Source organism: Emys orbicularis, chromosome 19 (genome assembly GCF_028017835.1).
Source record: "Emys orbicularis isolate rEmyOrb1 chromosome 19, rEmyOrb1.hap1, whole genome shotgun sequence".
Taxonomy (NCBI): Eukaryota; Metazoa; Chordata; order Testudines; family Emydidae; genus Emys; species Emys orbicularis.
In genome coordinates, this window is record NC_088701.1 from 10475204 (window position 1) to 10502207 (window position 27004).

At 44.4% G+C, this 27004-nt stretch overlaps 1 pseudogene; it reads left to right on the forward strand.

Moving 5' to 3' along the window:
* The first annotated feature begins 4735 nt into the window (after positions 1-4735).
* LOC135892054 (bromodomain-containing protein 4-like) overlaps positions 4736-27004 on the forward strand; it is a 104801-nt pseudogene continuing 82532 nt past the window's right edge.

Here is a 27004-nt window from a genome sequence, read left to right on the forward strand (position 1 = left end):
TTTATATAGACAGGAGAAGACCTTTCTGCAAATCCACATGGCTTTTTGTGAAAGGCCTCCCAGTAACGGTCCAAACAGTCTAGCCATGGATCATGGCCCATATCCGGGTCTCCTATGAGCAGGCGGTGGTGTCTGGCGCAGGCATCATGAAGGCCCACTCAACAAGGGCTCAAGCATCTTCAGCTGCGTTTCTGGCACATATACCAATACAGGACATCTGCAAGGCAGTGACATGGTCCTCGGTCCACACATTCGAATCCCACTATGCGATCACCCAACAGGCAAAAGATGATGCTAGTTTCAGGAGGGCTGTGCTGCAGTGGACACGACCTTAAACTCCTAACCCACCTCCAGGACTTCTGCTTGTGTGTCTCCCAGAATGGAATCGACATGCGCAAGCACTCGAAGAAGAAAGGACGGTTACTTACCTTTCGTAACTGTTGTTCTTCGAGCTGTTGCTCGTGTCCATTCCATGACCTGCCCACCTGTCCCGCCATAGGAGTTCACAGCAAAAAGGAACTGAAACGGTGCAGGGCCGGTGGCGCCACTTATATCGGTGCATAAGTGCTGGCCTCCAGGAGTTGCCAGAGCTGGCCCTACAGATACCACTAGAGGGAAAAAATCTCTGGCAACTGTGCACACGGAGTGCGCGCTCCCGGAATGGACATGAGCAACACATCTCGAAGAACAACAGTTACGAAAGGTAGGTAATGTTCTTATTTCTGTGGAGGATTCACAGGACATCTCGGTGTGCATAAATAATCTTTTTTTGCAGGGCGCCCTCTGGCTATCTGTGCCAGGCAATTAGAAGCAGATAGCCACTGTACCTGCACTGGTTATTTCAAGAAAAAATAGCAAATAAAATGTGCCCCCACAATATTGTGAACTGCATACTTATGAGAGGTTCCTTCCCTGCATCATGCTCACCCATGCTGGACTGCTGTGACTGGCTGAACTGCTCTGGGGTTACAAATAGCTCCTGGCTCTCTGGGACAATGGATCCCTTATTTGCCTGTCTCTCTTCCTTGTGCAACACAGTCATCTCAGTGTTGCCTATGTTGGCCCATGACTCTGACTTATCCAAGGTATTCGCACAGCTGTTGGGGGTGGTTGTGTGGTCGCTGCCAAATATAGCATGCAGCTCCTTGTAAAAGCGGCATGTTTGTGGCGCTGCACCAGAGCAACTGCTTGCCTTCTTTGTCTTCTAGTATGCCTGCCGCAGCTCCTTGGCTTTCACACGGCACTGCTGCAGGTCCTCTGGGAGCCATTCTGCACTATGCCCCAAGAGATCTGCTCATAGATGTTCACATTTCTATGGCTGGAGCTGAAATGTGTCTGGACAGCCCCTTCTCCCCACAAACCCAGGAGATCCACCACCTCCTGTGTAATCCAGGCAGGAGCGCATTTGGAGTGTGGAACTGGCATGCTTAGCTGGGCAGGCAAGCTCTCCACACCAAGCAAACAGGAAATGGAAATTCAAAATTAGTGGTCCTTTAATAGGGGAGGGGCTTTTTCCATTATACCTGACCACTGGGCAGAGGAGTTGAAGACTGTGACCAGAGTGGTCACAATGGAGCATTGTGAGACACCTCCTGGAGGCCAGTTAAGTTGATGTAAGGAATGCATTGTCTATACTGCTGTTACGTCGACCTAACTACATTGACTTAATCACTACACCTCTCACGGAGGTGGAGCTAAGTTAACGTAGCAGGCGGGATAAGTTAGCGGGAGGGATCTTGCAGTGTAGATACTGACATTATTAGGATGACGAAAGGCAGCTTATGTCGACCTAACTCTGTAGCGTAGACCAGAGCTAAAACTCTCACACCAGTATCAACTTCCTAGACTCCACGATCAGCTGAAGATAACTATATACAAGAAACTCACAGATCACTACACTTACCTTCACAGATCCAGTAACCACCCCAAACACCCCAAAAATGTTATCTACAGCCAGGCACTCAGCTACCATAGAATGTTTCTAGGAGAAAGTCTGGGATACACACCGTAACACACTTAAAACCATGTTCACCAAACAAGTACACTCCACCAGAGAAGTAGATCACATCATGGAATGGGCTGCCCAATTACCCTAAAAGGACTTGCTTCAGTACGGGGTTGGGGGACGACGACACTGCACTCCCCTACTTGTCACTACCACCCCACACTGCAGTCTGTAGGGGGTATCATTAAACAACATACTTGATGTGGACCACATCTTGAAATAAATCTTTCCTAAATCCCCTCTTCTGGCCTTCATACACCCCCCACAACTTCTTCAAGCAAATCAAAAGCAAGCTACCCTCAGAACAGGACGCACCAACTCAAAGTGGCACCAGACCCTGTCGTAACAGATGCAAAACCTGTAGACATACCTCCGCTACTACAATGATCAGTACCCCTCACAACACACCTTTCAAGATCCATGGGTCCTACACATGCTTATCATGTGGTGTACCTCATCCAGTGCATTAAATGCCCCAGTATCTATGTGGGTGAAACAAACTAATCATCACTACATTCTCAAATGAACTCGCACAGAAAAATGATAAAACAAAAACGCCTGTGGGTGAACACTTTTCATAAAATGGTCACTCCATATCTGATATCTTAGTCCTTTTTCTCAAAGGAAACCTGCATAATAGCTCCCAAGCTTGTCTTTTGATAGTTAAATTCATAACTTTGTTAGACCCTAAAAATCATGGATTTAATAAAGACACTGGATTTATGGCTCATTACAACAATTTGTAACCCACTCACCTGCCTTTATCCTATGAGTGCAAAGTTTTTAACTGTCCATTTCACCTTCAATGGTCTCTTGCAATGTGTGTTAACTCTTTTATGCTTAAGTCTGTTCTACCTTGCATTTAGTTGTGACATTGAGTACCTTTCCCAGAACTGAAGAAGAGCTCTGTGAGACAAAAGCTTGTCTCTTTCACCAACGGAAGTCGGTCCAATAAAAGATACTACCTCACCCACCCTGTCATTACTGTCATCCGTGGTCAGGGATGAAAGTAATATGGAACACTTACTCCAGGCCTCGAGCGGAAGGGGCGGGACTGGAGCCCATCTGCACTGCCTTGCCTGCACGCACCACCTGGGGCTCTGGCGGCGATTTAATAGGGCCTGGGGCTCCGGCCGCCACCGCAGTAGCACTTTAAGGACCCTCAGGAGCAATTTAATGCTTTGCTGCGGCAGCGCTTTAACGTTGACTGTGTACGGGCTTCTTACCGGTATGCCGTACTGGCCTACTTTCACCCCTGTCCGTGGCCTGGTGTTGGATGAGGTGCTTGACTGCATGTAGAAGAGACCCAATAGCATGGTCAGCTGACACTTTGTTGTAACATCTTGCTATAGCTGGATTTTGATCTAGCATGAGTGGTTCAGGGAAGAGATGCCAACAGTGCTTTGTGCATCTGAGAGATGTGGCGGTATAGGCTGGTGTTGCTTTCCAAGGTTCTAGAGGGTAGGAGAGGCGCTCTAGGAACAGGTCAGTACTTCTAGTCCAACAGATTAAGCACATAACTGGTTGGGATGTAATACAGTTGTTTAAGACCAAGGCTTTCTCTGTCAGCTTCCTTTGGTGTTACATGAAAGCAGTTTTGGTGAATAATGAGAGAAACTTACATTTTGAGAGACTCATATTTTGATGAGATAAAAATAGTCTGATATCAATATCTGGTCTAATCAATATTTCTGTACGTCTCGTCTCAAGTTTGAACTATCAGTGTTTCTCAATGTTAAACTATAAGAATTAGCAAAGAAGACACACCGAAGCAGATTCCAATGATTAGTCACTGCTGAATAATATAAGTACTCCTGTTATTTTTGCGGATACAGACTAACACGGCTGCTACTCTGAAACCTGATTCCTAGAAATTGTTAGCTATGAGTCTCATATGGTTTGCCTAAATTAGGAAAAGTTTGAGTTCTATTTGGGTTAGCTGACATGTTAGCTACTTCCTACCTAACCATGACATTTTCAGTATAACTTGTTGAGATATAAAGGTGTTAATCAGCATCTACACTTCAGTAAACATTGTGGTTGGTTGCGGTTAAGTAATGTGTTAGCTAACCCTGACCCAACACAGCCTCGTCTCAGAAATTAGAAGAACTCTTATAGTGAGGGGCTTAAATCTGATCATTAAGGTTCTTGCTCTTCCTAGAAAATGAAAGGCTTTAAGTGGCAAAGGCAATGAAACGTTAACTGTCGCAGCTAACAATGCCATGCTAATTTGGTTCTCATTTGTGATACCAGGGAGGAGGCGATTCTTCCCTACACAGCATTAATAAGACTACTCCTATTGAGGTATTCTATTCCTTTCTGGGCTCCTTGTTGAAAAAACTTACTCTAACATGGGCAAATACAAAAATAAGATATATCCTGTAAGGAGACAGAAGAAAATGGCTAGGTGCGAAAAGAGGGGAACTAGAGTCAACTGACTTACCCGGGATATCCTTTTCAGCCTTGGGATCTAGGAATATGTCCAATCATTTGGCTAATACATGCTACTGAACAACAGAAGGCTTTTACTGAACTATCCTGCGAAGGTTGCAGGCTGTTGGAAGTATATCCAGTATTCTCAGTAAATTTGAAGTATGCAGTGATTTCCTGGTTTGTACTTAAGCAATATGTAGTTACTAATGAAAACTGTCAGTTTTAACTGACCTGCAGTTAATTCTGTTGCATTTGTCTTACAGAGTGCCTGGTGAGGAATGCGATGGGATCAATAGCATGTCTGTAGAGAGCGGCCCTGGGACAAGACTGAGAAATTTACCAGTAATGGGGGATGGACTAGAAACTACACAAATGTCTACAACACAGGCACAGACCCAACCCCAACAAGGCAATATTGTAGGCACTAACCCCCCTCCACCAGAGACCTCCAACCCTAACAAGCCCAAACGACAGACCAACCAACTGCAGTATCTACTCAAAGTGGTGCTCAAGACACTATGGAAACACCAGTTTGCGTGGCCTTTCCATCATCCTGTGGACGCTGTCAAGCTAAACCTCCCTGTAAGTACAGATTGAGAAATCTGCTGCTGCTTCTTCTCAAATTACACATTACATGTCTGTGACAGGTTCCCCCCACTTTGGGGTGCTGCCTGGAACTGGGGTACCACTGAGTCCACCTGACCCTCCAGCCTGGGCTCCATTTACACTGTATTGGTAAGGCAAGCCAGCCAAGCCCTCCCTTGGGCTTCAGACTGCACTTGACCAGCACACATACAGGTAGGGACACACCCAGCTTCAGCTGTACACACAGATGCTGAAGATCAACTGTGTATGGGAAGGCACAGCTAAGGAATTGCTCAGTACTCAAGTGCACACCCCCCTCAAGAGGGTAACCACACAATTGTACCGTCTTGCGCGGCACAGAGAACTGTACAGTGTAAGCTCATGAAATTCGCCCCCTCGCTCAATGTGGAGAGGGATATACACAGCTTTTTGCCCCAAATTATGATTTCCCCACACACTGGTTTTAGACAAAACAAGTTTATTAACTACAAAAGATAGATTTTAAGTGATTATAAGGGCTAGCAAACCGTTCAAAGCAGATTACCTAGCAAATAAAACAAACACGCAATCTAAGCTTAATAAACCAAAGAAACTGGTTATAAGTAGCAAATTCTCACCCAAAATGTTGTTTTAGGCAGATTGCCGAGATTCTTGAAGGTAAGCTGCACTTGCTTGCAGCTTAAAACTCCAGATATTCCTTTCACAGGCCAGACACTCTCTAGCCTGGGCTCAGCCCTTCTCCCCTAGTCCAGTCTTGTTCTCAGGTGTTTCCAGTAGTCCTCTTCCTTGGACAGGGAGTCTAAGAAGAACGAAGCACAATGATGTCACTCCCCTGCCTTAAATAGCTTTTGCATATGGCAGGAATCCTTTGTCTACCAGTTTGATCCTCAAACCCGGTCAGTGGAAAAACACTAGTATTATTATGGAGTTCAGTACCAGGTGACTTGGTCACAGGTCCCTGCAGCCATAACCCAGAGTCTGTTTGCATCGTCCCCTGGAAGGCTTCTCAGTGAGTGATCAGCATTTTCTAAGACCTATTGTTCTTCCCAGTGAGACATCTAAACTGATTGCATTCTGCCTAGTGGGCATTCCCCAGGTGTAAACACATTTGTAATTGATGCATAGACAGTATTCCTAACTTTAGATACCAAAATGATACATGCATACAAATAGGATAATCCTATTCACTGAACCATAACCTTGCCAATGATCTCTCACATGTCTTACCTTGTATAAAATACATTATAGGTATGCCATAATCATATCCTATATAACAATATCTCTATGAAGTATATGGGGCGTAATGCCACAATGTCTATGAAGAATATGAAGTCCTTTGTATCTTGGGTATTTTTTCCCTCCTACTGAAATCACCGAATCAGTGGTTTTTGGAGATGGACACCGGGAGGGGTATACTCTCAATGATCCAGCCAGTCTTCAAATTTTGTGGAGGGGAGGGTATTTATAATTAGGAATAATATCCCTTCTGGTTTATAGACAGAAAATGCATTAGGAATAAATATTTTGAGTTGTTTAATATGTTAGGATACTATTCCCTCCTGTCCCCCAGTCCAGACTAGTTAATTCATCTCTCTGGCTGTCAAGCAGCAGGAATCATTAAGAAGATGAGCCAAGGTATTTGCCACCTTGGACTTCACTCTTCCCTGCCACTCAGAATACTGTTCTGTGTTCTGTGTAGTCAATTGCTTCATCTGTGCTATTTTGTATTCGTTAGCATAGACCTTGATGGAAGCTAAAATACTCATGGCCTTAGTGGAGTGCCTTGGTACTCATACAGCCTACAGGCTGCCTGCAGCTAGGTTTGTTGTGGCCTCCAGTGCTGTTCAGTAATATTCAGTAATTTTATAAGGGAAGATTTTTAAATGTAAACCTACTTAATTGGCTTACAGACATTTTGAAGCCTCTTGTGCCTCCATGGTCACTCCTTAACTGTCTGCCAGAGTCCTGTGGCTCACATAACATCTTCACAGGCAGGGAGGGACAAAGGGTTGTAAAATATGCCATCTGCCAATACTAAAAGAGCACAGAATGGTTGGGGAAGCCATTGAGAGCTCTTCTGGAGAGAGCGCCCTGTGAATATAGCAGTAGAAATATATTACCGACCACCTGACCAAGATGGTGATTGTGAAATGCTCAGGGAGATTAGAGAGGCTGTAAAAAATAGAAATCTCAATAATAATGCAGGATTTCAACTATCCCCATATTAATGGATCCATGTCACCTAAGGATGGTATGCGAAGATAAAGTTTCTAGACACCATTCAATAACTCCTCCTTGGAACAGCTAGTCCTAGAACCCACAAGGGGAAAGGCAGTTCTTGATTTAGTCCTAAGCAGAGCACAGGATCTGTTCCAAGAGGTGAATATAGCTGAATCGCTTGGTAATTGCAACCATAATATAATTAAATTTAACATCCGGGGGGGGGGGAGGACAGCAAAGAAGCCCCACCATAGTAGCATTTAACTTCAGGAAGGTGAACTATACATAAATTAGGAAGCTAGTTAAATGGAAATTAAAAGGCACAGTCAAAAGTGAAATGCCTGCAAGCTGCATGGAATTTTTTTTTAATCACCATAATAATGGCTCACATTAAATGTATACCCCAAATTAAAAACATTGTAAAAGGACCAAAAAAGTGCCACCATGGCTAAACAACAAAGTAAAAGAAGCGGTGAGAGGCAAAAAGGCATCCTTTGAAAAGTGGAAGTTAAGTCTTACTGAGGAAAATGGAAAGGAGCATAAATTGTGGGAAGTCAAGTGTAAAAATATAATTAGGCAGGCCAAAAAAGAATTTGAAGACCAACTAACCAAAGTCTTAAAAACAAACAGCAATTTTTTTTAAGTACATCCATTAGAAGCAGGAAGCTTGCCAAACAATCAGTGGGTTCGCCGGACGATCAACATGCTAACGGGGCATTCAAAAAAGATTAGGCCATTGTGGAGAAACTAAACAAAACTTTGCATCAGTCTTTGCAGAGGATGTGAGGGAGTTTCTCATAACTGAGCCACTCTTCTTAGGTGACAGATCTGAGGAACTGTCACAGATAGAGTTGTCAGTAGAGGAGATTTTTGAACAAATTGATAAATGAAACTAAGAAGTCACCAGGACCAGATGGTATTCACCCAAGAGTTCTGAAGGAATTCAAATATGAAATTGCAAAACTACCCTATCATTTAGATCAGCTTCTGTACCAGATGGCTGGAGGATAAATTGTGACACCAATTTTTAAAAAAAGCTCCAGAGGTGATCCTAGCAATTATAGGCCAATAAGCCTAACTTTCAGTAGCAGGCAAATTGGATGAAACTATAGCAAAAAACAGAATTATCAGACGTATAGATGAACACAGTTTGTTGGGGAAGAGTCAACACTGCTTTTGTAAAGGGAAATCATGCCTCACCAACCTATTAGATTCTTTGAGGGAGGAGACAAGCACGTGACAAGGATAATCCAGTGGATATAGTGTACTTAGACTTTCAGAAAGCCTTTGACATGGTCCCTGAGCAAAGTAAGCCGTCATGGGATAAGAGGAAAGGTCCTTTCATGGATCAAGGACTGGTTAAAAGTCAGGAAACAAAGGGTAGGAATAAATGGTCACTTTTCAGAATGGAGAGAGGTAAATAGTGGTATCCTCCAGGAAACGGTACTGAGAACAGTGCTGTTCATCATATTCATAAATGTTCTGGAAAAACGGGTGAACAGTGAGTTGGCAAAATTTGCAGACAATACAAAATTACTCAAGATAGTTAAGTGCAAAACAGACTGTGAAGAGTTAGAAGGGGATCTCAGAAAACTGGGTGACTAGGCAAGAAAATGGTTGATAAATTGCAAAATAATGCACATTGGAAAACACAATCCCAACTATACACACAAAATGATAGCTAATTTAGAACCTGTTACCACTCTGGAAAGAGATCTTGGAGTCGTGTAGAGTTCTCTGAAAATGCCGCTCAATATGCATCCGCAGTCAAAGCTAACAATGTTAGGAACCATTAAGAAAGCGATAGATAAGACAGAAAATATCATTATGTCACTATATAAATCCATGGTGCACCCACACCTTGAATACTCCATGTGAGTTGGTTGCCCCATCTCAAAAAAGATGCTTAGTATTGGAAAAGGTACAGAAAAGGACAACAAAAATGATTAAGGTTATGGAAGAGCTTCCATGTGAGGAGAGATTAAAAAGACTGAGACTTTTCAGCTTGGAAAAGAGATTACTAAGGGGGGATATGATAGAGGTTTATAAAATCATGAATAGTGTGGAGAAAGGGAATATGGAAGTGTTGTTTATTCCTTTACTTAACACAAGAGCCAGGGGGCACCCAATGAAATTAACAGGCAGGAGGTTTAAAACAAACAAAAATAATTACTTCTTCACACAGCGCACAGTCAACCTTAGGGTAAAACGGGCCCAGAGAGCACAGCTGCTGCTGGCATCCCAAACCTGCCCACGCCCATATGCCGCTAGCTCGTTGACTTCAGAAGGCACTGTTGCAGCCGTCATGGAGTGCCATGAGAGGAAGAAATAAAGCTATCATCCCTAAATCTTTTGAGGAGAGGATTGCAGAGTACCCTCAGGAGGATACAAAAGAGATGTCCTTATGGACATAAACTGCTCCTGCATGGGCTCCTACCCTGAGCCTAACTCTGCCTGGGAACGAAGAGCAAATAACTCTCCCTCTGTTGGTTGTACCACTACCTCCTCTTGAACGAGTAAAACAATGGAAAGTCAATACCTTTCTCCTGCTGTCTCGGGGTTGGTCCAGGCATCATCTTTACATTTATATATTGTAAGGGAAAATGTATGCACACGCTTACCTGAAGTTCCGTACCCTGGACTGGGCTCATTCATGCTCAGCTGGTGACACTGGCTAAACTGAGGTAGAGTCTCAAACTGGTCCTGGTTTGTGGCATAGCTGGACCCCTCTCCCCCCAGTACTTCTCCTCCTTGCTGTTTAAGGCAGGGTTCTCTGCCTTGGGCTCCTCAGAGGTATCCAGGTGGCTGGTGGGGTTTCTGCCAAGTATGTCATGCAGCTTGGTGTAAAGGCAACTGGTCTGGCCTTGTGGTATGCCTTCCACGATACCTTCAGTTTCACACGTCCCTGCTGCTGATCCCTGTTGTACTCCTTCATCTGCATCACCTGTGCAATCATTTCGTAGCTGTCCACATTTCTGTGGCTGGTCCACAGCTGTGCCTGTACAGCCTCTTCTCCCCTCAGGCCCAGTAGATCCAATACCTCCTGTCTACTCCAAGCAGGAAAGTGTCTAGTATACAGAGCCGGCATGGTTGGTTGGGCAGTTGCACACAACAAAGGAGAGCTTCTAGATGTGCTTACTGAGGTGGGCTATCAGCAGGAATCCTAGTTTTCTGTGATAACTCAAAATTATCCGATGATAAAAACATAAAAATCCAGGGCTTTGGAGCGGAGCCCAGAGCAGCTCCGGAGCAGTGGAACTGCAGGTTTTTGCCTGGAGCTGGAGCGGAACCGGAGCACAGCTCCAAAGCCCTGTAGTTTTTCTGTAATTAAAATGAAATGCTGAACTTTAGTTTCCCTAGCCATAATATATATAGGTATCAGTTGAACACCAATGTTTTATTGATATATTTAGAATTTTTGGGCTGACAGACCAAGCCCCGCCGCCTGGGGCTGGCAACCCGAGCCCCGCCTATTCTGCTGATTGGATAATCAAAAATTCCGTTACTCTGGCCCCAATCCCAATTAGATTGGATAATCGGAGTTCCATAGTATATGTTTTTAGAAATGTGAAAACTAAAGATTCTCTGTAAAAATGCAAATTCCACGTTTTTCGGTGGCAAACGGATTTCTAGGATCTCTGGCATTTTAAAAAATATGTGGAGATTTTAACGGGTAAGGGAGTATCTTCCGATCTTGATGCTTGGGCAGTGGAGTTCACAAATGTGACCAAGAGCAGTCACTGTTGGTCATTGTGTGACAACTGCTGGAGGATCGAAAACCTACCTATGAGAGGAGACTCAAAGAGCTTGCCTTGTTTAGCCTAAGCAAAAGAAGGCTGAGGGGAGATATGATTGCTCTCTATAAATACGTCAGAGGGATAAATACCCGAGGGGAGAGGAGTTATTTTAGCACCAATGTGGACACAAAAACGAATGGATGTAAACTGGCCATCAGCAAGTTTAAGCTTGAAATTAGGCGAAGGTTTCTAACCCTAACCATAGAGGAGTGAAATTCTGGAAAAGCCTTCCAAGGGAAGCAGTGGGGGCAAAAACCTAACTGACTTCAAGACTGAGCTTGATAAGTTTACGGAGGGGATGGGATGATGGGACTGCCTCCAATGGCATGTGGCCCATCTGCGACTGCCAGAAGCAAAAATCCCCAGCGGCTGGAGATGGGACATTAGATGAGGAGGGCTCTGAGCTTCTACAGAGAATTCTTTCCCAGGTATCTGCCTGGCTGTTCATGCTCATATTCGGGGTCAGGAAGGAATTTTTCCCCAGGCAGAGACCCCGGGAGTTTTCGCCTTCCTCTGCTGCACGGGTCACTTACGGGTTTAAACTAGTGTAAATGGCGAATTCTCTGTAACTTGAAGTCTTAAAACCATGATTTGAGAACTTCAGTAACTCAGCCAGAGTTATGGGGTTTATTTCAGGAGTGGATGGGTAAGGTACTGTGGCCTGCAATGTGCAGGAGGTCAGACTAGATGATCATGACCATCCCCTCTGACCTTAAAGTCTATGACATATGTCATGCAGCATCTATACTCACTGTCAACCTCAGTAGATCGACCATGGCTCAGTGCAATTTAGGGAGGTGGTTTTACTGCATCACCGCAATGGGGCGCTTACGTTCGCCAAATACCATTTTATGCACAAATAGATCAACCCAAGATGATTTACATCAGCCTAACTTTGTAGTGTTGACCCGGCCTAAGTTACTGTAAAGTGATTGATGGTGGCTGAGGCAAGAACTCTTTGTGATAGATAGGAGTTCTGAGTATAGTTTTCATTTGAAAGCTCCCCACAGGTTTGGTTAGAGCAGTGGTGCCTAACCTTATAACACAGGAGGGCCACATAAACCTACACACAACCTTGTGTGGGCCAAACAGATTTTACATCCTTGTTTAAACGAAAATGATGTAAATATGACGACAAAACTCTAATGAATCAGCCGTTAGTATATTGTGTTGAAGCAGGCCACGGGCCTTATGAAATCTAGTGGGCTGTTTATGGCCCGTGGGTCATAGGTTGAGCATCCCTGGGTTAGAGTAATCAGTAAAGTTCAGTGATTAGAAGTAAGAGGCATGAAAAAGCTTATCAAAGCTTTGCATTTATCCTATAATAGTACCTGTAAATATGCACTTTATGTACCAGCATTGTTGGATTTTTCCAGGTTCTAAACTGATATTTCTCTCTCTGATTTCCACAGGATTATTATAAGATTATTAAAACTCCTATGGACATGGGAACAATAAGGAAACGTTTGGAGAATAACTACTACTGGAATGCTCAAGAATGTATCCAGGACTTTAATACAATGTTTACAAATTGTTACATCTACAATAAGGTATATGACTATGAATTTGGGTCTGCCAAACGAATGTACTGTAATCATTGCACCACTTCAGAACTGCATGTGGTTGGTTCAGATGTTACTTATTATAACAATCCTTAAATGTAACTGAATCCAGATTAACAGTTAGTTTCTTGAGAACTGTGGATACTAATAATTTGATAGCCGTTTAGGCCCCTCTTGCCTTTATGCAATGAAAAGACAAGACAGACCTATCTTCCTGATATTCTCTCAGATGAGTTAATAGTGGATATTGGCATTTAAATATCTATGGTTAAGAGGCCGGAGACTGCTGGGGGGTGAGGCTACATGCTTGGTGGTAGGAAGGAGGTGAGAAGTGGAATGCTGCAATGAATCCTTTGGGCCCAGTTGTGTTCTTACTATAGTGCTATGCGATTCCCCTTGCACAGTGTGCACTGTTCTGCATACCATTTTACAGGGGGGCTATCAAGGAATTGAAAAAGATACAGAGAGCAGAAAAGATCTCTAGGGTGGCAGGGAGTGGGGTGTTTATAATTGAGGATAGGTCGGGAAAATAATTGATTTATGCTTCTAAAACTGAAATAGGGGACATGGCTGAGTTGTGAAACTATGAGGTAGAGAGAAGATGGAGGCCACCAAACTGTTGGAGAAGGTAATAGTCTTAAGAACAAGGAGCTGTGAACGGGATCTGGGACTAAGTGTTAAGACACGCTTCCTTAGAGTGAGTTACTAACTTGTAGGTTCCATAGGCAGCGAAGAAGCTGTGTGACCCCCACAGGATTTTGTTCATTTGTTCAAAGATCTAGTGTGATCCTCCCACTACACTACACTTCCCTTCCTCCTCTTGCCCTTAGTACACACTCCTCCTCCTCCTCCCCCATCATTGGCACCAAGACTTCCTGCCTCCTCTCCTCTTCCTGCCCAAGTGCCCCATCCGCTCTTGTCTTCTAACCTCCCTTACATCTGCTCTCACCCTTTTCTCACTCTTATCATCCTCTCTTTCATCGCATTCCTTTTCCCTTACAATGCAAGCATGTTTAGGCCTCCCTATCTTCCCCCTCAGACCATGGTCCAATCTCTCTTCTCACCTTCATCTCCAAACTCATTAAACATTCTATCTGCAACTGCTGTTTGGAGTTTTTCTTCCAGTTCTGTTGTTGACCCTCCAAACTGGCTTCTGCCCTCTGCACTTCACTGAAATTGCACAGTAAAGTCTCTAATGACCTTTCCATGGCCAAAACTCAGTTTCTGTACTCTTTCTTTATCCTCCTTGACCTCTCGGCAGCTTTAGACACCATCAACCACTCCTTACGTCTGGAAATTTTCCCCTTTGTTGGCTTTTCGTGATTCTGTCTTCTCATGGTTCTTTTTTCCTCAGACTGCTCGTTCATATTTTCTTCTGCTGTTGTGTCCCTCAAGGCTTCCTCCTAGGGCTTTCTCTTTTTCTCCCTCAACACTCTAGGCATTCTATCTGCAAACATGGTTTTAGTTATGATCTTTATGCTCATGACTCACAAACTTACCTCTCCACTGATATATTATCTCTTTTTATCCAGTCTAGTATCTCAACCTGTTTTTCTGACATCTCTTCATGGAAGTCCAGTCATCATCTTAACCTTAACATGGCCAAAACTCAGTTCTTGATCTTTCCTTTCAAGCCCTCCACATTCCCCCTTCCTCCCAGGCACTCAGGCCCATAACCTGGGTGTAAGCTTTTGACTCTGCCCTGTCACTGGACCCACACATTCAGTCATGGGTGGTGGGAGGAGGGGCTCCCCCCCCCCAAAGCCTTGGGTGGTGGGTGGAGACCCTCTTCTCTCCCCCGCCCCCCAAAGCCTTGGGTTGGCTGAAGCTGTGCCGTGCTTCCCCCTCCCTGGACCCAACCCGCCCAGGGGAAAAGTGTCTGATATGCCCCATGCAAGTTCCAGAGCAGCTGAGGAGGTGGTATGTGCCTCCTCAGGCGCCTTGGAACCTGCATGGGGCATAATAAAGCAAAAACTTCACTGCCAAACCCTGCAACCGGGAGTCCGGCAGCCCGAGCTGGCATGCAGAGCTTCCCTGGCCTATTATACCCTCCACCCATGAATTCAGTTCTTTTTTTATATATATTGCTGTTTTCTTGCACATCTTTAAAATATGACCTCTGTCCACACAGCCAAAACTTTCACCCAAGCCCTCATCATTCATGTCTTGACAACTGCAGTCTCCCCTCTTCTGCCCTTAACTGCTGCTGCCTGCTTCCATGAGGAGTTGCTACTAAAATGATCATCTTGGCTTGTTGCTCTGATGATATCAGCTCTTGTTGATTCCTCACGTTGACACCACCTTCACCTGTGCATCACATACAGGTTTCTTGTCTTCATCTTTAAGGATGTTCCTAACTTAGCCCCATCCATACCAAACTCATCTAGTAATATTATCAGCATATTCATAGAATATCAGGGTTGGAAGGGACCTCAGGAGGTCATCTAGTCCAACTCCCTGTTCAAAGCAGGACCAATCCCCAACTAAATCATCCCAGCCAGGGCTTTGTCAAGCCCTAACTTAAAAACATCTAAGGAAGGAGATTCCGCCACCTCCCTAGTAACCCATTCCAGTGCTTCACCGCCCTCCTAGTGAAAAAGTTTTCCTAATATCCCCTCTGCAACTTGAGACCATTATTCCTTGTTCTGTCATCTGGTACCACTGAGAACAGTCTAGTCCATCCTCTTTGGAACCCCCTTTCAGGTAGTTGAAAGCAGCTATCAAATCCCCCTTCATTCTTCTCTTCTGCAGAGTAAACAATCCCAGTTCCCTCAGCCTCTCCTCATAAGTCATATGCTTCAGCCCCCTAATCATTTTTGTTGCCCTCCGCTGGACTCTTTCCAATTTTTCTTGGCAACAAGGGCACACTGTTGACTCATATCCAGGTTTTCGTTTACTGTAACCCCTAGATCCTTTTCTGCAGAACTGCTGCCTAGCCACTCTGTCCCTAGTCTGGAGCAGTGCATGGGATTCTTCGGTCCTAAGTGCAGGACTCTGCACTTGTCCTTGTTGAACCTCATAAAATTTCTTTTGGCCCAGTCCTCTGATTTGTCTAGCTCCCTCTGTATCCTATCCCTACCTTCCAGCATATCTACCAGTCCTCCCAGTTTAGTGTCATCTACAGACTTGCTGAGGGTGCAATCCATGCCATCCTCCAGATCATTAATGAAGATATTGAACAAAACCGGCCCCAGGACCGACCCTTGGGGCACTCCACTTGATACTGGCTGCCAACTAGACCTGGAGCCATTGAACACTACCCGTTGAGCCCGACGATCTAGCCAGCTTTCTATCCACCTTATAGTCCATTCATCCAGCCAATACTTCTTTAACTTGCTGGCAAGAATACTGTGGGAGACAGTGTCAAAAACTTTGCTAAAGTCAAGGAATAACACGTCCACTGCTTTCCCCTCATCCACAGAGCCAGTTATCTCATCATAGAAGGCAATTAGGTTAGTTAGGCATGGCTTGCCCTTGGTGAATCCATGCTGACTGTTCCTGATCACTTTCCTCTCCTCTAAGTGCTTCAAAATTGATTCCTTGAGGACCTGCTCCATGATTTTTCCATGGACTGAGGTGAGGCTGACTGGCCTGTAGTTCCCCGGATCCTCCTCCTCCCCTTTTTTAAAGATGGGCACTACATTAGCCTTCTTCCAGTCATCCGGGACCTCCCCTGATCACCATGAGTTTTCAAAGATAATGGCCAGTGGCTCTGCAATCACATCCGCCAATTCCTTTAGCACCCTCGGATGCAGTGTATCCGGCCCCATGGACTTGTGCTCATCCAGCTTTTCTAAATAGTCCTGAACCACTTCTTTCTCCACAGACGGCTGGTCACCTCCTCCCCATAGTGTGCTGCCCAGTGCAGTAGTCTGGGAGCTGACCTTTTTCGTGAAGACCGAGGCAAAAAAAGCATTGAGTACATTAGCTTTTTCCACATACTCTGTCACTAGATTGCCTCCCCCATTCAGTAAGGGGCCCACACTTTCCTTGACCACCTTCTTGTTGCTAACATACCTGTAGAAACCCTTCTTGTTGTTCTTAACATACCTTGCTAGCTGCAACTACAAGTGTGATTTGGCCTTCCTGATTTTACTCCTGCATGCCTGAGCAATATTTTTATACTTCTCCCTGGACATTTGTCCAATCTTCCACTTCTTGTAAGCTTCTTTTTTGTGTTTAAGATCAGCAAGGATTTCACTGTTAAGCCAAGCTGGTCGCCTGCCATATTTGCTATTCTTTCTACACATCGGGATGGTTTGTTCCTGTAACCGCAATAAGGATTCTTTAAAATACAGCCAGCTCCCCAGGACTCCTTTCCCCCTCATGTTGTTCTCCCAGGGGATCCTGCCCATCAGTTCCCTGAGGGAGTCAAAGTCTGCTTTTCTGAAGTCCAGGGTCCTTATTCTGCTGTTCTTCTTTCTTCCTTGTGTCAGGATCCTGAACTCGACCATCTCATGATCACTGCCTCCCAGGTTCCCATCCACTTTGCTTCCCCTACAAATTCTTCCCTGTTTGTGAGAAGCAGGTCAAGAAGAGCTCTGCCCCTAGTTGGTTCCTCCAGCACTTGCACCGGGAAATTGTCTCCTACACTTTCCAAAAACTTCCTGGATTGTCTGTGCACTGGTGTATTGCTCTCCCAGCAGATATCGGGGTGATTGAAGTCCCCCATGAGAACCAGGGCCTGTGATCTAGTAACTTCTGTTAGTTGCCGGAAGAAAGCCTCGTCCACCTCATCCCCCTGGTCTGGTGGTCTATAGCAGATTACCTTCACGACATCACCCTTGTTGCTCACACTTCTAAACTTAATCCAGAGACTCTCAGGTTTTTCTGCAGTTTCATACCGGAGCAGTCATACTGCTCTCTTACATACAATGCAACTCCCCCACCTTTTCTGCCCTGCCTGTTGTTCCTGAACAGTTTATATCCATCCATGACAGTACTCCAGTCATGTGAGTTATCCCATCAAGTCTCTGTTATTCTAATCACATCATAGTTCCTTGACTGTGCCAGGACTTCCAGTTCTCCCTGCTTGTTTCCCAGGTTTCTTGCATTTGTGTATAGGCACTTATGATAACTCGCTGATAGTCCTGCTTTCTCAGTTTGAGGCAGGAGTCCTCCCCTCTTGCACTCTCCTGCTCGTGCTTCCTCCCGGTATCCCATTTCCCCACTTACCTCAGGGCTTTGGTCTCCTTCCCCCGGTGAACCTAGTTTAAAGCCCTCCTCACTAGGTTAGCCAGTCTGCTTGCGAAGATGCTGTTCCCGCTCTTCGTTAGGTGGAGCCCGTCTCTGCCTAGCAATCCTTTTTCTTGGAACACCATCCCATGGTCAAACAATCCAAAGCCTTCTCTCTGACACCACCTGCGTAGCCATTCGTTGACTTCTACGATTCAACAATCTCTACATGGGCCTTTTCCTTCCACAGGGAGGATGGACGAGAACACCACTTGTGCCTCAAATTCCTTTATGCTTCTTCCCAGAGCCACGTAGTCTGCAGTGATCTGCTCAAGGTCATTCTTGGTAGTATCATTGGTGCCCACGTGGAGAAGCAGGAAGTGGTAGTGATCCGAGGGCTTGATGAGTGGTGGCAGTCTCTCTCTCACATCGTGAATCCTAGCTCCTGGGAAGCAGCACACTTTTCGGTTTTCCTGGTTGGGACGGCAGATAGATGACTCTGTCCCCCTTAGGAGGAAGTCCCCAACGACCACCCCCCGCCTCCTTCTCTTGGGAGTGGTGGTTGTGGAACCTCCATCCGTAGGACAGTGCATCTCATGCCTTCTAATCTGTGGAGTCTCCTTCTGCTCCCTTCCCTTGGATGTATCATCTAGTCCACTCTCTGCATTAGTACCTGTGGAGAGAACATGAAAACGGTTGCTCACCTGTATCTGCATTGCTGGTACATGGATGCTCCTCTTTCTTCTTCTGGAGGTCACATGCTGCCAATTTTCTTCACCGTCCTTCTGTCCCCACTGTGCAGCCTGCTCTGATTCTTCAGAATGTTGTGCCCGCAGAAGCATATCCTGACCTCTGTCCAGGAAACCTTTGTTTTCTCTTACGCAGTGCAGTGTTGATACTTGTTTCTCCAGTCCTTGAACCTTCTCTTTCAGTATGGAGACCAGCTTGCACTTTGTACGGACAAAGTCGCTTCTGTCCTGTGGAAGAAAGATAAACATGGCACATCCTGTGCAGGTCACAACAGCTGATCACTCACCATCCATATTACCTCCCTTCTAAGAGCTTCCTTAGCTGTTGCAGTAACTACTCAGAGAAGCCTGCAAGATGAAAGCCTCAGTGGGCTCTTCCCAGGTGAACTGCCAGTCAAACTTCCTCTGTTAGCCTCTCCGCTGTTCACCACTCAGCTGGTTCGCAACTGGCTTCTTTTTATAATGACCCTTTCCTTCTCACTGCCAGAATTCCCAGCCTTGGCTGCCCACCAGTCAGCTTCTTCCTTAAACATCTCTATGCTTTCTCCCATAATTCCCCTTATGAGTGGGTAAAATTCCCTGATAAAATCCAAAGAGCCATTTCCATATTGTCCTTCAGATCCCTCCTTAACACACACCTGCCATGATGCCTACAAAATGCAGCCTGCTGATCATACCACTAGCAGGTGACAAACTGGGATTATTCCACTTCCTTTCTTTTCCCACTCCCTACTTCTGTTTCCAGTTGAAAAACCAAATTACAGTGCAGCAACAAAGCTGTTGTTCACCATACTCATTTGTCTGTACGTTGTATTCACATCTCTCTACCCATCATCTGTTTGTGCTGTCTTTAGAATGTAAGCCCTTCAGTGCAAGGATAATGTATCTCTCTTTTCTGTTTGTTCAGCATCCAGTGTCGTAGGGCCATAGGCCTTTGTATATGATCATAATATAAATACCACTACTACTACTCCTAATGTAAACATTTAAAAAAGAAACATTAGAGGAACCACTTGGTTGGGATCCAGAAGTATTAGAGCAGAGGTCCCCAAAGTGTGGGGTGAGCTCCCCTAAGGGGTGTGGATGACTGTCTGGGGGGGCAGGGCGGGGCCTGGGCCAGCCCCCACGGGGACAGGGAGGGAGTGCCATCCAGCCCCTAACTGTCCCCAGCTCTGCTCTGCTCCGCCCCCTAGCTGCATCCCCAGTTCCCAGCCCCACATGTGTGCCTGGCCCCATCCCCAGCCTTGGCCGGTGGCCCCAGCTCCATTCCGAGGCTGAGGCTGGGGGCAAGGCCTGGAGTGGAGCCACACCCGACCGTGGGCCTGGATGCCAGCCCCCATCCCAGCCCAGCTGCGGCTCTGCTCCTGCCCCACCCTGAGTCCCCCTTATCGCTGTCCGTGTCTCCCCCATGCCGCATCCCCACTCCCAGCCCCGGTTCAGGGAGGTACTGGGGGGTGGGGGGAAGACACGAGGTAAGGGGGATGTGATCCTCAAAAGTTTGGGGATCGCTGTATTAGAGTGCAGGATAGGATAGGTGGGTGAAAGATGTATGATGTCTGTACGGAAATGGTTTTGTTGCATTTTCAATCTTGGTTATGACTAAACTCAATATTAAAGGGAGAAAAAGACGGAGCAAAATCCTAAATGTGGCATTAATTTTCTAGGTTACAATCTCATGCAAACCTTGCTTCGAAAGTGTGTGCCAGGCCTAATTTATTTTATCTATCGTTAATCCAGCCAGGGGATGACATAGTCTTAATGGCAGAAGCTCTAGAAAAGCTTTTTCTGCAGAAAATCTCTGAAATGACTGAGGAAGAAACTGAAATTGTAATAGTCCAGGCAAAAGGAAGAGGACGTGGGAGGAAGGAAGCAGGTAAAGTACTTTACTGACCACTCTTGAGTTCAGTCCTTGTTATTGTTCAGGGGTACCCTCTAGTGCCCACTGGTTGCAGGGTCCATGCAATTTGAATAAAATAGCAAAAAATTAACAGCCACCCTCATGTAATTGTCAAACTACAAGTCACAACATACAGTGCTTAATCTTAATTTCAGCTGCTTATCTACATTGGATATCTGAGCTGTTGACAGCGAATGGATATGAGCCACATTTTAGAACTCCCTTGACCATGTTTGCCTTTGGGCACCCTGCTTATGCAGTAGAACCATACTAATATGTACACATTATAATTAGCACAAGTAAATGGTTCTCTCCTTACTTTTCAGTGAAGTTTAAAAGATGAGGATTATAGGAGTGAAATCTTATTACTGTCACTTCATTATATTTACTAAATATACTATCAGTACATTGTGAAGGCCCATAAAAGTAAATTACAGTAGTCAAACAAGCAGAGTATGTGGTATTATACCATTTCCCTGAGTTTTACTGTGTTTTCATGTAACAGCTAATTTGGTTAATTAAGTCATCATGGCAAATAGGTTCTACTGTAATTAGGAAAGGATTAGTAACTGAAGGGAAACTGATTCTCAAAAGTCTAACGTTACTTGCATGTTTGTTTTGGTGACACCTACATAACCCTTCAAGAATATTAAGGTTTAGATGTAACCATGCTCCTAATGCAAAAAGCATCTGAAAACAGGAGCAACAAGCAGAATAAAGCACTGAAGTCGTTTTTGCACCTAAGAGGCATCCATATTGGTGACAGCTTTTAATTTTGATAGATCTATCTACTGGGTGGGTTTTCCAAGGTTATGTATATACAACATATTTTTATTGCATTTTGTAATAATCTGCCATCATTTGAAAAAGTGTGCTTGCTACCTTTGAGATGAAATGCTCTTCACTGAAGATAAATTCAGCTTTGTGTAGACAGCTTACACAAGGCATGTGCCCCACTGAATTATCACTCATGCTCTATTTTGAGGGCTAAACTGATGCATTGGCTTTGTGTGGATCTTTGCATGGTGGGGTTTTCAGCCTGAATGCTTTATACTTTGTTTATTTAAAGGTGAACTACATCACATTGAAGGATATTTAAAATTACAATGAGTAAAACTATGCATGTAAACTTACGTTCGATATTTGTATTGTGTGCTTACATCTCAAGCCTACACATTTTTAATAATTTAGGTTTTTTGGAGCTTGGTTCATAGATTCATAGTCTTAAGGCTGGAAGGGACCATTGTGATCTAGGACTGACCTCCTGTATATTGCATAGGACATCCCTACATTAATTCAGATTTGAATAAGACCAATCCAACTTGATTTAAAAATTTCCAGAGAGACTCAACAGCAGCCCTTGGTAAGATGTTCCAATGGTAGATCTAAGTATGTTGACTTCAGCTACGTTATTCACTTAGATCGATTTTCCCCCCACACCCAGTGTAGACCAGGGCTGAGTTAAATAAATTGAGCTCCTTGAGCCTTTACCTATTTAACCTCTCCAAATTTTTCAATGTCCTGGAATTGTGGACACCAGAACTGGATATAGTATTCCAATAGCAGTTGCAACAGTGCCAAATTCTGAGGGAATATAATATCATACTTTTAAATTTAAAAAATCAAGTTAGTTTGACAATATCTTTTTTATATGAATCATGTCTAATTGGCATTACCCTCCTTTAATTCTTTATTAATCAAGTCCCATAGCAGCTGCTCCATTATTTTGCCCAGGCTCAGTGTCAGTCGGAGAGGCCTATAGTTACTTGAGTCATCCTGTGTATCCTTTCTAAATACTGGCACAACCTTAGCTTGGTTTCTTTCCTCTGTAACTTCTCCACTATTCCAAGACTTATTGAAAATCATGTTGAGTGCAGCAAGCTCCTCAGCTTGCTCTTTTAAAACTCTTGGAGGCAAGTTACCCAGAGCTGCTGATTTTAAAAATGTCTGACTTCAGTAGCTGCTGTTTAATGTGCTTCTTAGTTACTGTTGGAATGGAAAGTGTTTCATCATCATCTTATGTTGTGAATTCATCTGGCTCTTTCTCAAAAGCAGAACAGAAATAAATGACACGGTATTCTTGCCAGCAAGTTATAGTAGTATGGGTGGGATGAATGGACTGTAAGGTGGATAGAAAGCTGGCTAGATCGTCGGGCTCAACGTGTAGTGATCAATGGCTCCATGTCTAGTTGGCAGCCGGTATCAATCGGAGTGCCCCAAGGGTCGGTCCTGGGGCTGGTTTTGTTCAGTATCTTCATTAATGATCTAGAAGATGGTATGGACTGCACCCTCAGCAGGTTTGCAGATGACACTAAACTGGGAGGAGTGGTAGATACATTGGAGGGTAGGGATAGGATACAGAGGGACCTAGACAAATTAGAGGATTGGGCCAAAAGAAATTTGATGAGGTTCAACAAGGACAAGTGCAGAGTCCTGCACTTAGGACGGAAGAATCCCATGCACTGCTACAGACTAGGGACTGAATGGCTAAGCAGCAGTTCTGCAGAAAAGGACCTAGGGGTTACAGTGGCTGAGAAGCTGGATATGAGTCAACAGTGTGCCTTTATTGCCAAGAAGGCTAACGGCATTTTGGGCTGTGTAAGTAGGGGCATTGCCAGCAGATCGAGGGACGTGATCACTCCCCTCTATTCGACACTGGTGAGGCCTCATCTGGAGTACTGTGTCCAATTTTGGGCCCCACACTACAAGAAGGCTGTGGGAAAAATTGGAAAGAGTCCAGCGGAGGGCAACAAAAATGATTAGGAGGCTGGAGCACATGACTTATGAGAAGTGGCTGAGGGAACTGGGATTGTTTAGTCTGCAGAAGAGAAGAATGAGGGGGGATTTGATAGCTGCTTTCAACTACCTGAAAGGGGGTTCCAAAGAGGATGGATCTAGACTGTTCTCAGTGGTACCGGATGACAGAACAAGGAGTAATGGTCTCAAATTACAGTGGGGAAGGTTTAGGTTGGATCTTAGGAAAAACTTTTTCACTAGTAGGGTGGTGAAGCACTGGGAATGGGTTACCTAGGGAGGTGGTGGAATCTCCTTCCTTAGAGGTTTTTAAGGCCCGGCTTGACAAAGCCCTGGCTGGGATGATTTAGTTGTGGTTTGGTCCTGCTTTGAGCAGGAGGGGGTTGGACTACATGACCTCCTGAGGTCCCTTCCAACCCTGCTATTCTATGGATCTATGATTCTGCCATATTATTATTGACAACTCTATCATTTCCATTAAGTAATGGACTAATAGCATTGTTATGATTCCTTTTGTTCTTAATATAATGTAAAAACTTTTTATTCTTAACTCTGCTGACCATAGATTTCTCTGTATACTTTTGCTTCCCTTATCAATTTTCTATATTTTCTACCTTCTAATTTATATATATTGCAATCAACTTCCCCTCTTTTCATTTGTTTTCATGGAGAGATCGATCGATAGATATAGATAGATAGATATAGATCGATCGATCGATCTATCTATCTATATATATATGTGTGTGTGTGAATTATTTTATAGTTGCTTTCACTTCCCCTTGGCTTGGCTGGTCTTTTATTCAGTGTTCTCCATTGTTAACCATCTTTCTCAGTTGTGACTTTTTGAGCATTTAGTTAAAAGTTCTTACACAGTTCCCAATTATCATTCACATTTTTGTGTGTAAATTCTTTCTTCCAGCTGATTTGACTGAGTTATCTTCATCTTTGTGAAATTAGCCTTTTAAAACATTACTTATCCATATTACTGGCTTGGACATTATTAACAAATGCGATCAAATCATAATCACTTGCATCTCTGAATGTTTTAGTTCTGTGACTAATTCTTCATTTGTCAAGGGGAGGTCTACTCTAGATTTTTCCCCATATTGGATGCATCATTTTTTGAGTTAGGAAATTGTCATTTATAGTTTTAAAAATTCTGAGTATGTTTTAATACTGGCAGCATGAGACCCTCGAGCATGTGTCATTCAAATTGAAGTCCTCCCCAAGTTATAGGTAGGTCTTTTAAGGATACAGCCATCCTGTTCTCCATTGTGATTTGGTGGTCTGTAACAGCCACCAGCTAATACCCCATCTTGTGCCTTAATCTGTTAGAGAACATTGATCCATAAGCTTTCAAGATCACTTGCTTTTGACTTCTCAGTAACTCGGAAGCAGGCAGTGCTGGTTTTGACAGAATGCCAATCTCCACCCCCTTTTGTCCACTTAGGGCAGGTCTTCACTACCCGCCGGATCGGGTAGTGAAGACGTGATAAAATCAATCCCCGATCACGCTCCCCATCGACTCCGGAACTCCAGCTCGCGAGAGATGGAAGCGGAGTTGACGGGGGAGCAGGAGCGGTCGACTCACCGCCGTCCACACAGCCAGGTAAGTCAACCTAAGATACACCGACTTCAGCTACGCTATTCGTAGTGTAGACCTGGGCTTAGTCTTTCCTAAATAGCTACTTATAACCATTAGTTTTAACATTCCAATCATGCTAATTTTCCCACTGGGTTTTAGTGATATGAACAAGTGAGATGATACACTTGTAAATGAGCAATTCCATTTCTACTTTTTTATTACCCAGCCTCCTGGCATTGATGTATAGGCAATTATAGCATTTCTTCTCTTCACATCCCTTTGTTCCTTGATTCCTTTTGTTTTCAACATCATTTGTTCCCTGTTTTCATCCTCCCCTTTTGTTAGTTTAATGCCCACCTGTCTAGTCTAGGCAGTCTGTCCCCTAGAAGATTGGTTCCCGTTCTCCTGGGATGAAGGCCATCCAAGCTATACAGCCCCCTCTCTCCATAGAAAGTAGACTAGTGTTCCATAAAACATTGCTCTGCACTGGTTTAGTTCAGGCCCAAAGCTCTTGCTCAACAAATGTTTTTTTACATCTCTTGTATGTTGTATTTGAAAATAGGTTTTAATTAGCATCTTTGTGGGTTTGACCACCACCTTGCTGAAAGGTTACTCTTCTAACACCAGTAGTATAGGATCCTAGTGGAGAAAATGGCTTACTGGTTTCTATCATCTTTATAAGCAGATTTAACAATGACTTCACTGTGTAGTCACTAGTCTTTGGTTTAACTGATAAATAAGATAGTTCATGTGATAAGCTGTGGAGGATGGGAAGCTTACTGCAGGTGTTGAGGAAGAACCTTTCTGCAAACAGAGTGTACTTGGACAGCTGTCTTCTGTATTTAAGTTTCCAATAGGATAATGTTCACTAGCTCACCCTCTGCTTGATCTTGCAGTGAAGTTATAATGTCATATTTGTGACATTAGTGTGTTGGCATCACTTCAGGGTTCCCTGATATCAATTCAGTATTAGAGTGGGTGTGCCCTCTGGGGAAATGTACCTTCAAATAAGCCTCTCATTAGCCTAGTAAACTGTGCCCACTACTAGTGGGTGTGTCAGGAATAGCCACGAGGAGTGGAATCTGCCAGAAGCCTCAAGAACTGAGCATCTCTTTGACCTGCATCTTGTAGTATACGAATCCTTCCTGCAATCTGGATATGTTCAGTTAGCTGCTGGTGTCTGGGATAAGCCACAGCACAATTCTCACTGTTCTAAGTTTGTGATTATGAAGAATGGACTTTGTTTTATAAATTAATGTTTTTGGTTGAGATTAAAAAACTAAAGCTGTAACAGGACACTTTAGAGACCAACCTGTAGAATTCAGGTAGGGAGAGAGGCAGACTGTAAAAGAGGGGGAGAGAGAGGAGGAGGGGGAGGGAGAGAGAGAGTGTGTGTGTGTGTGTGTGTTCCACAGCATGAAGTTCTCCAGTGTGTAGATTGAGTCTTATATTACCAGAATCCCAAATGTAGCCAGCAGAAGTTTTGAAAGCATATATTCTTCTTCTAGAAGTGTCCCTGTGGGTGTTCCGCTTTAGGTGTCTTGATGCCATGTGCTTTTAATCAGAGATTTGTGGTAGCAGTGCCTGGTTGGGCCATGCACACGGTGTAGCCATCTCGCGCCCTGCCAAGCGGTTACATTAGTGGTGTGCAGCCAACCCCCCAGTTCCTTCTCTACCACTTTTGGCTTGAGTCGGAGTGACCAGCAGCACCCTCTCTTACCTCAAATAAGCTTAATAGTTCATAGTTGTTCCTGATAGTGTTAGCTTAGTTGTAGTTAGCTGCCCCATCCCCTTGCCCTTCATATTTAATATTTTACTTTTTCATTTTAAAAAAATTATATTTTTCACCTTTCCTCTTTTACCCCTGCCTCCCTTGTCAGGTACTCAGCTATTGCCTTAAAAGAAAAAGGGCGGGAGGGGAATGGAGAAACAGGGATAAACCCTGTTTTTCTTTCCAAGGACTTGTTCTCTCAAGCCTGCCCAGCGCACCTGGCTTTAAACACTGCCTGATTTGCAGACTTTCCATACTGGTCTCTAACGGCTATGCACAGTGTCCCCCCTGCCTTGGCAAGACACACATTACCCAAAAGTGTCTGCACTGCAGAAAACTGACAGCCTGGACAAGGAAGGCCAGGGATCTCCAATTGAAGCTCCTTATGATGAAGAAATCCCTCAGACTGGCCTCCAAGCCCGAGTCCAGGACGCTTCCTGGCCAACGGGCGGCAGCATCTGAAGGGGTCTG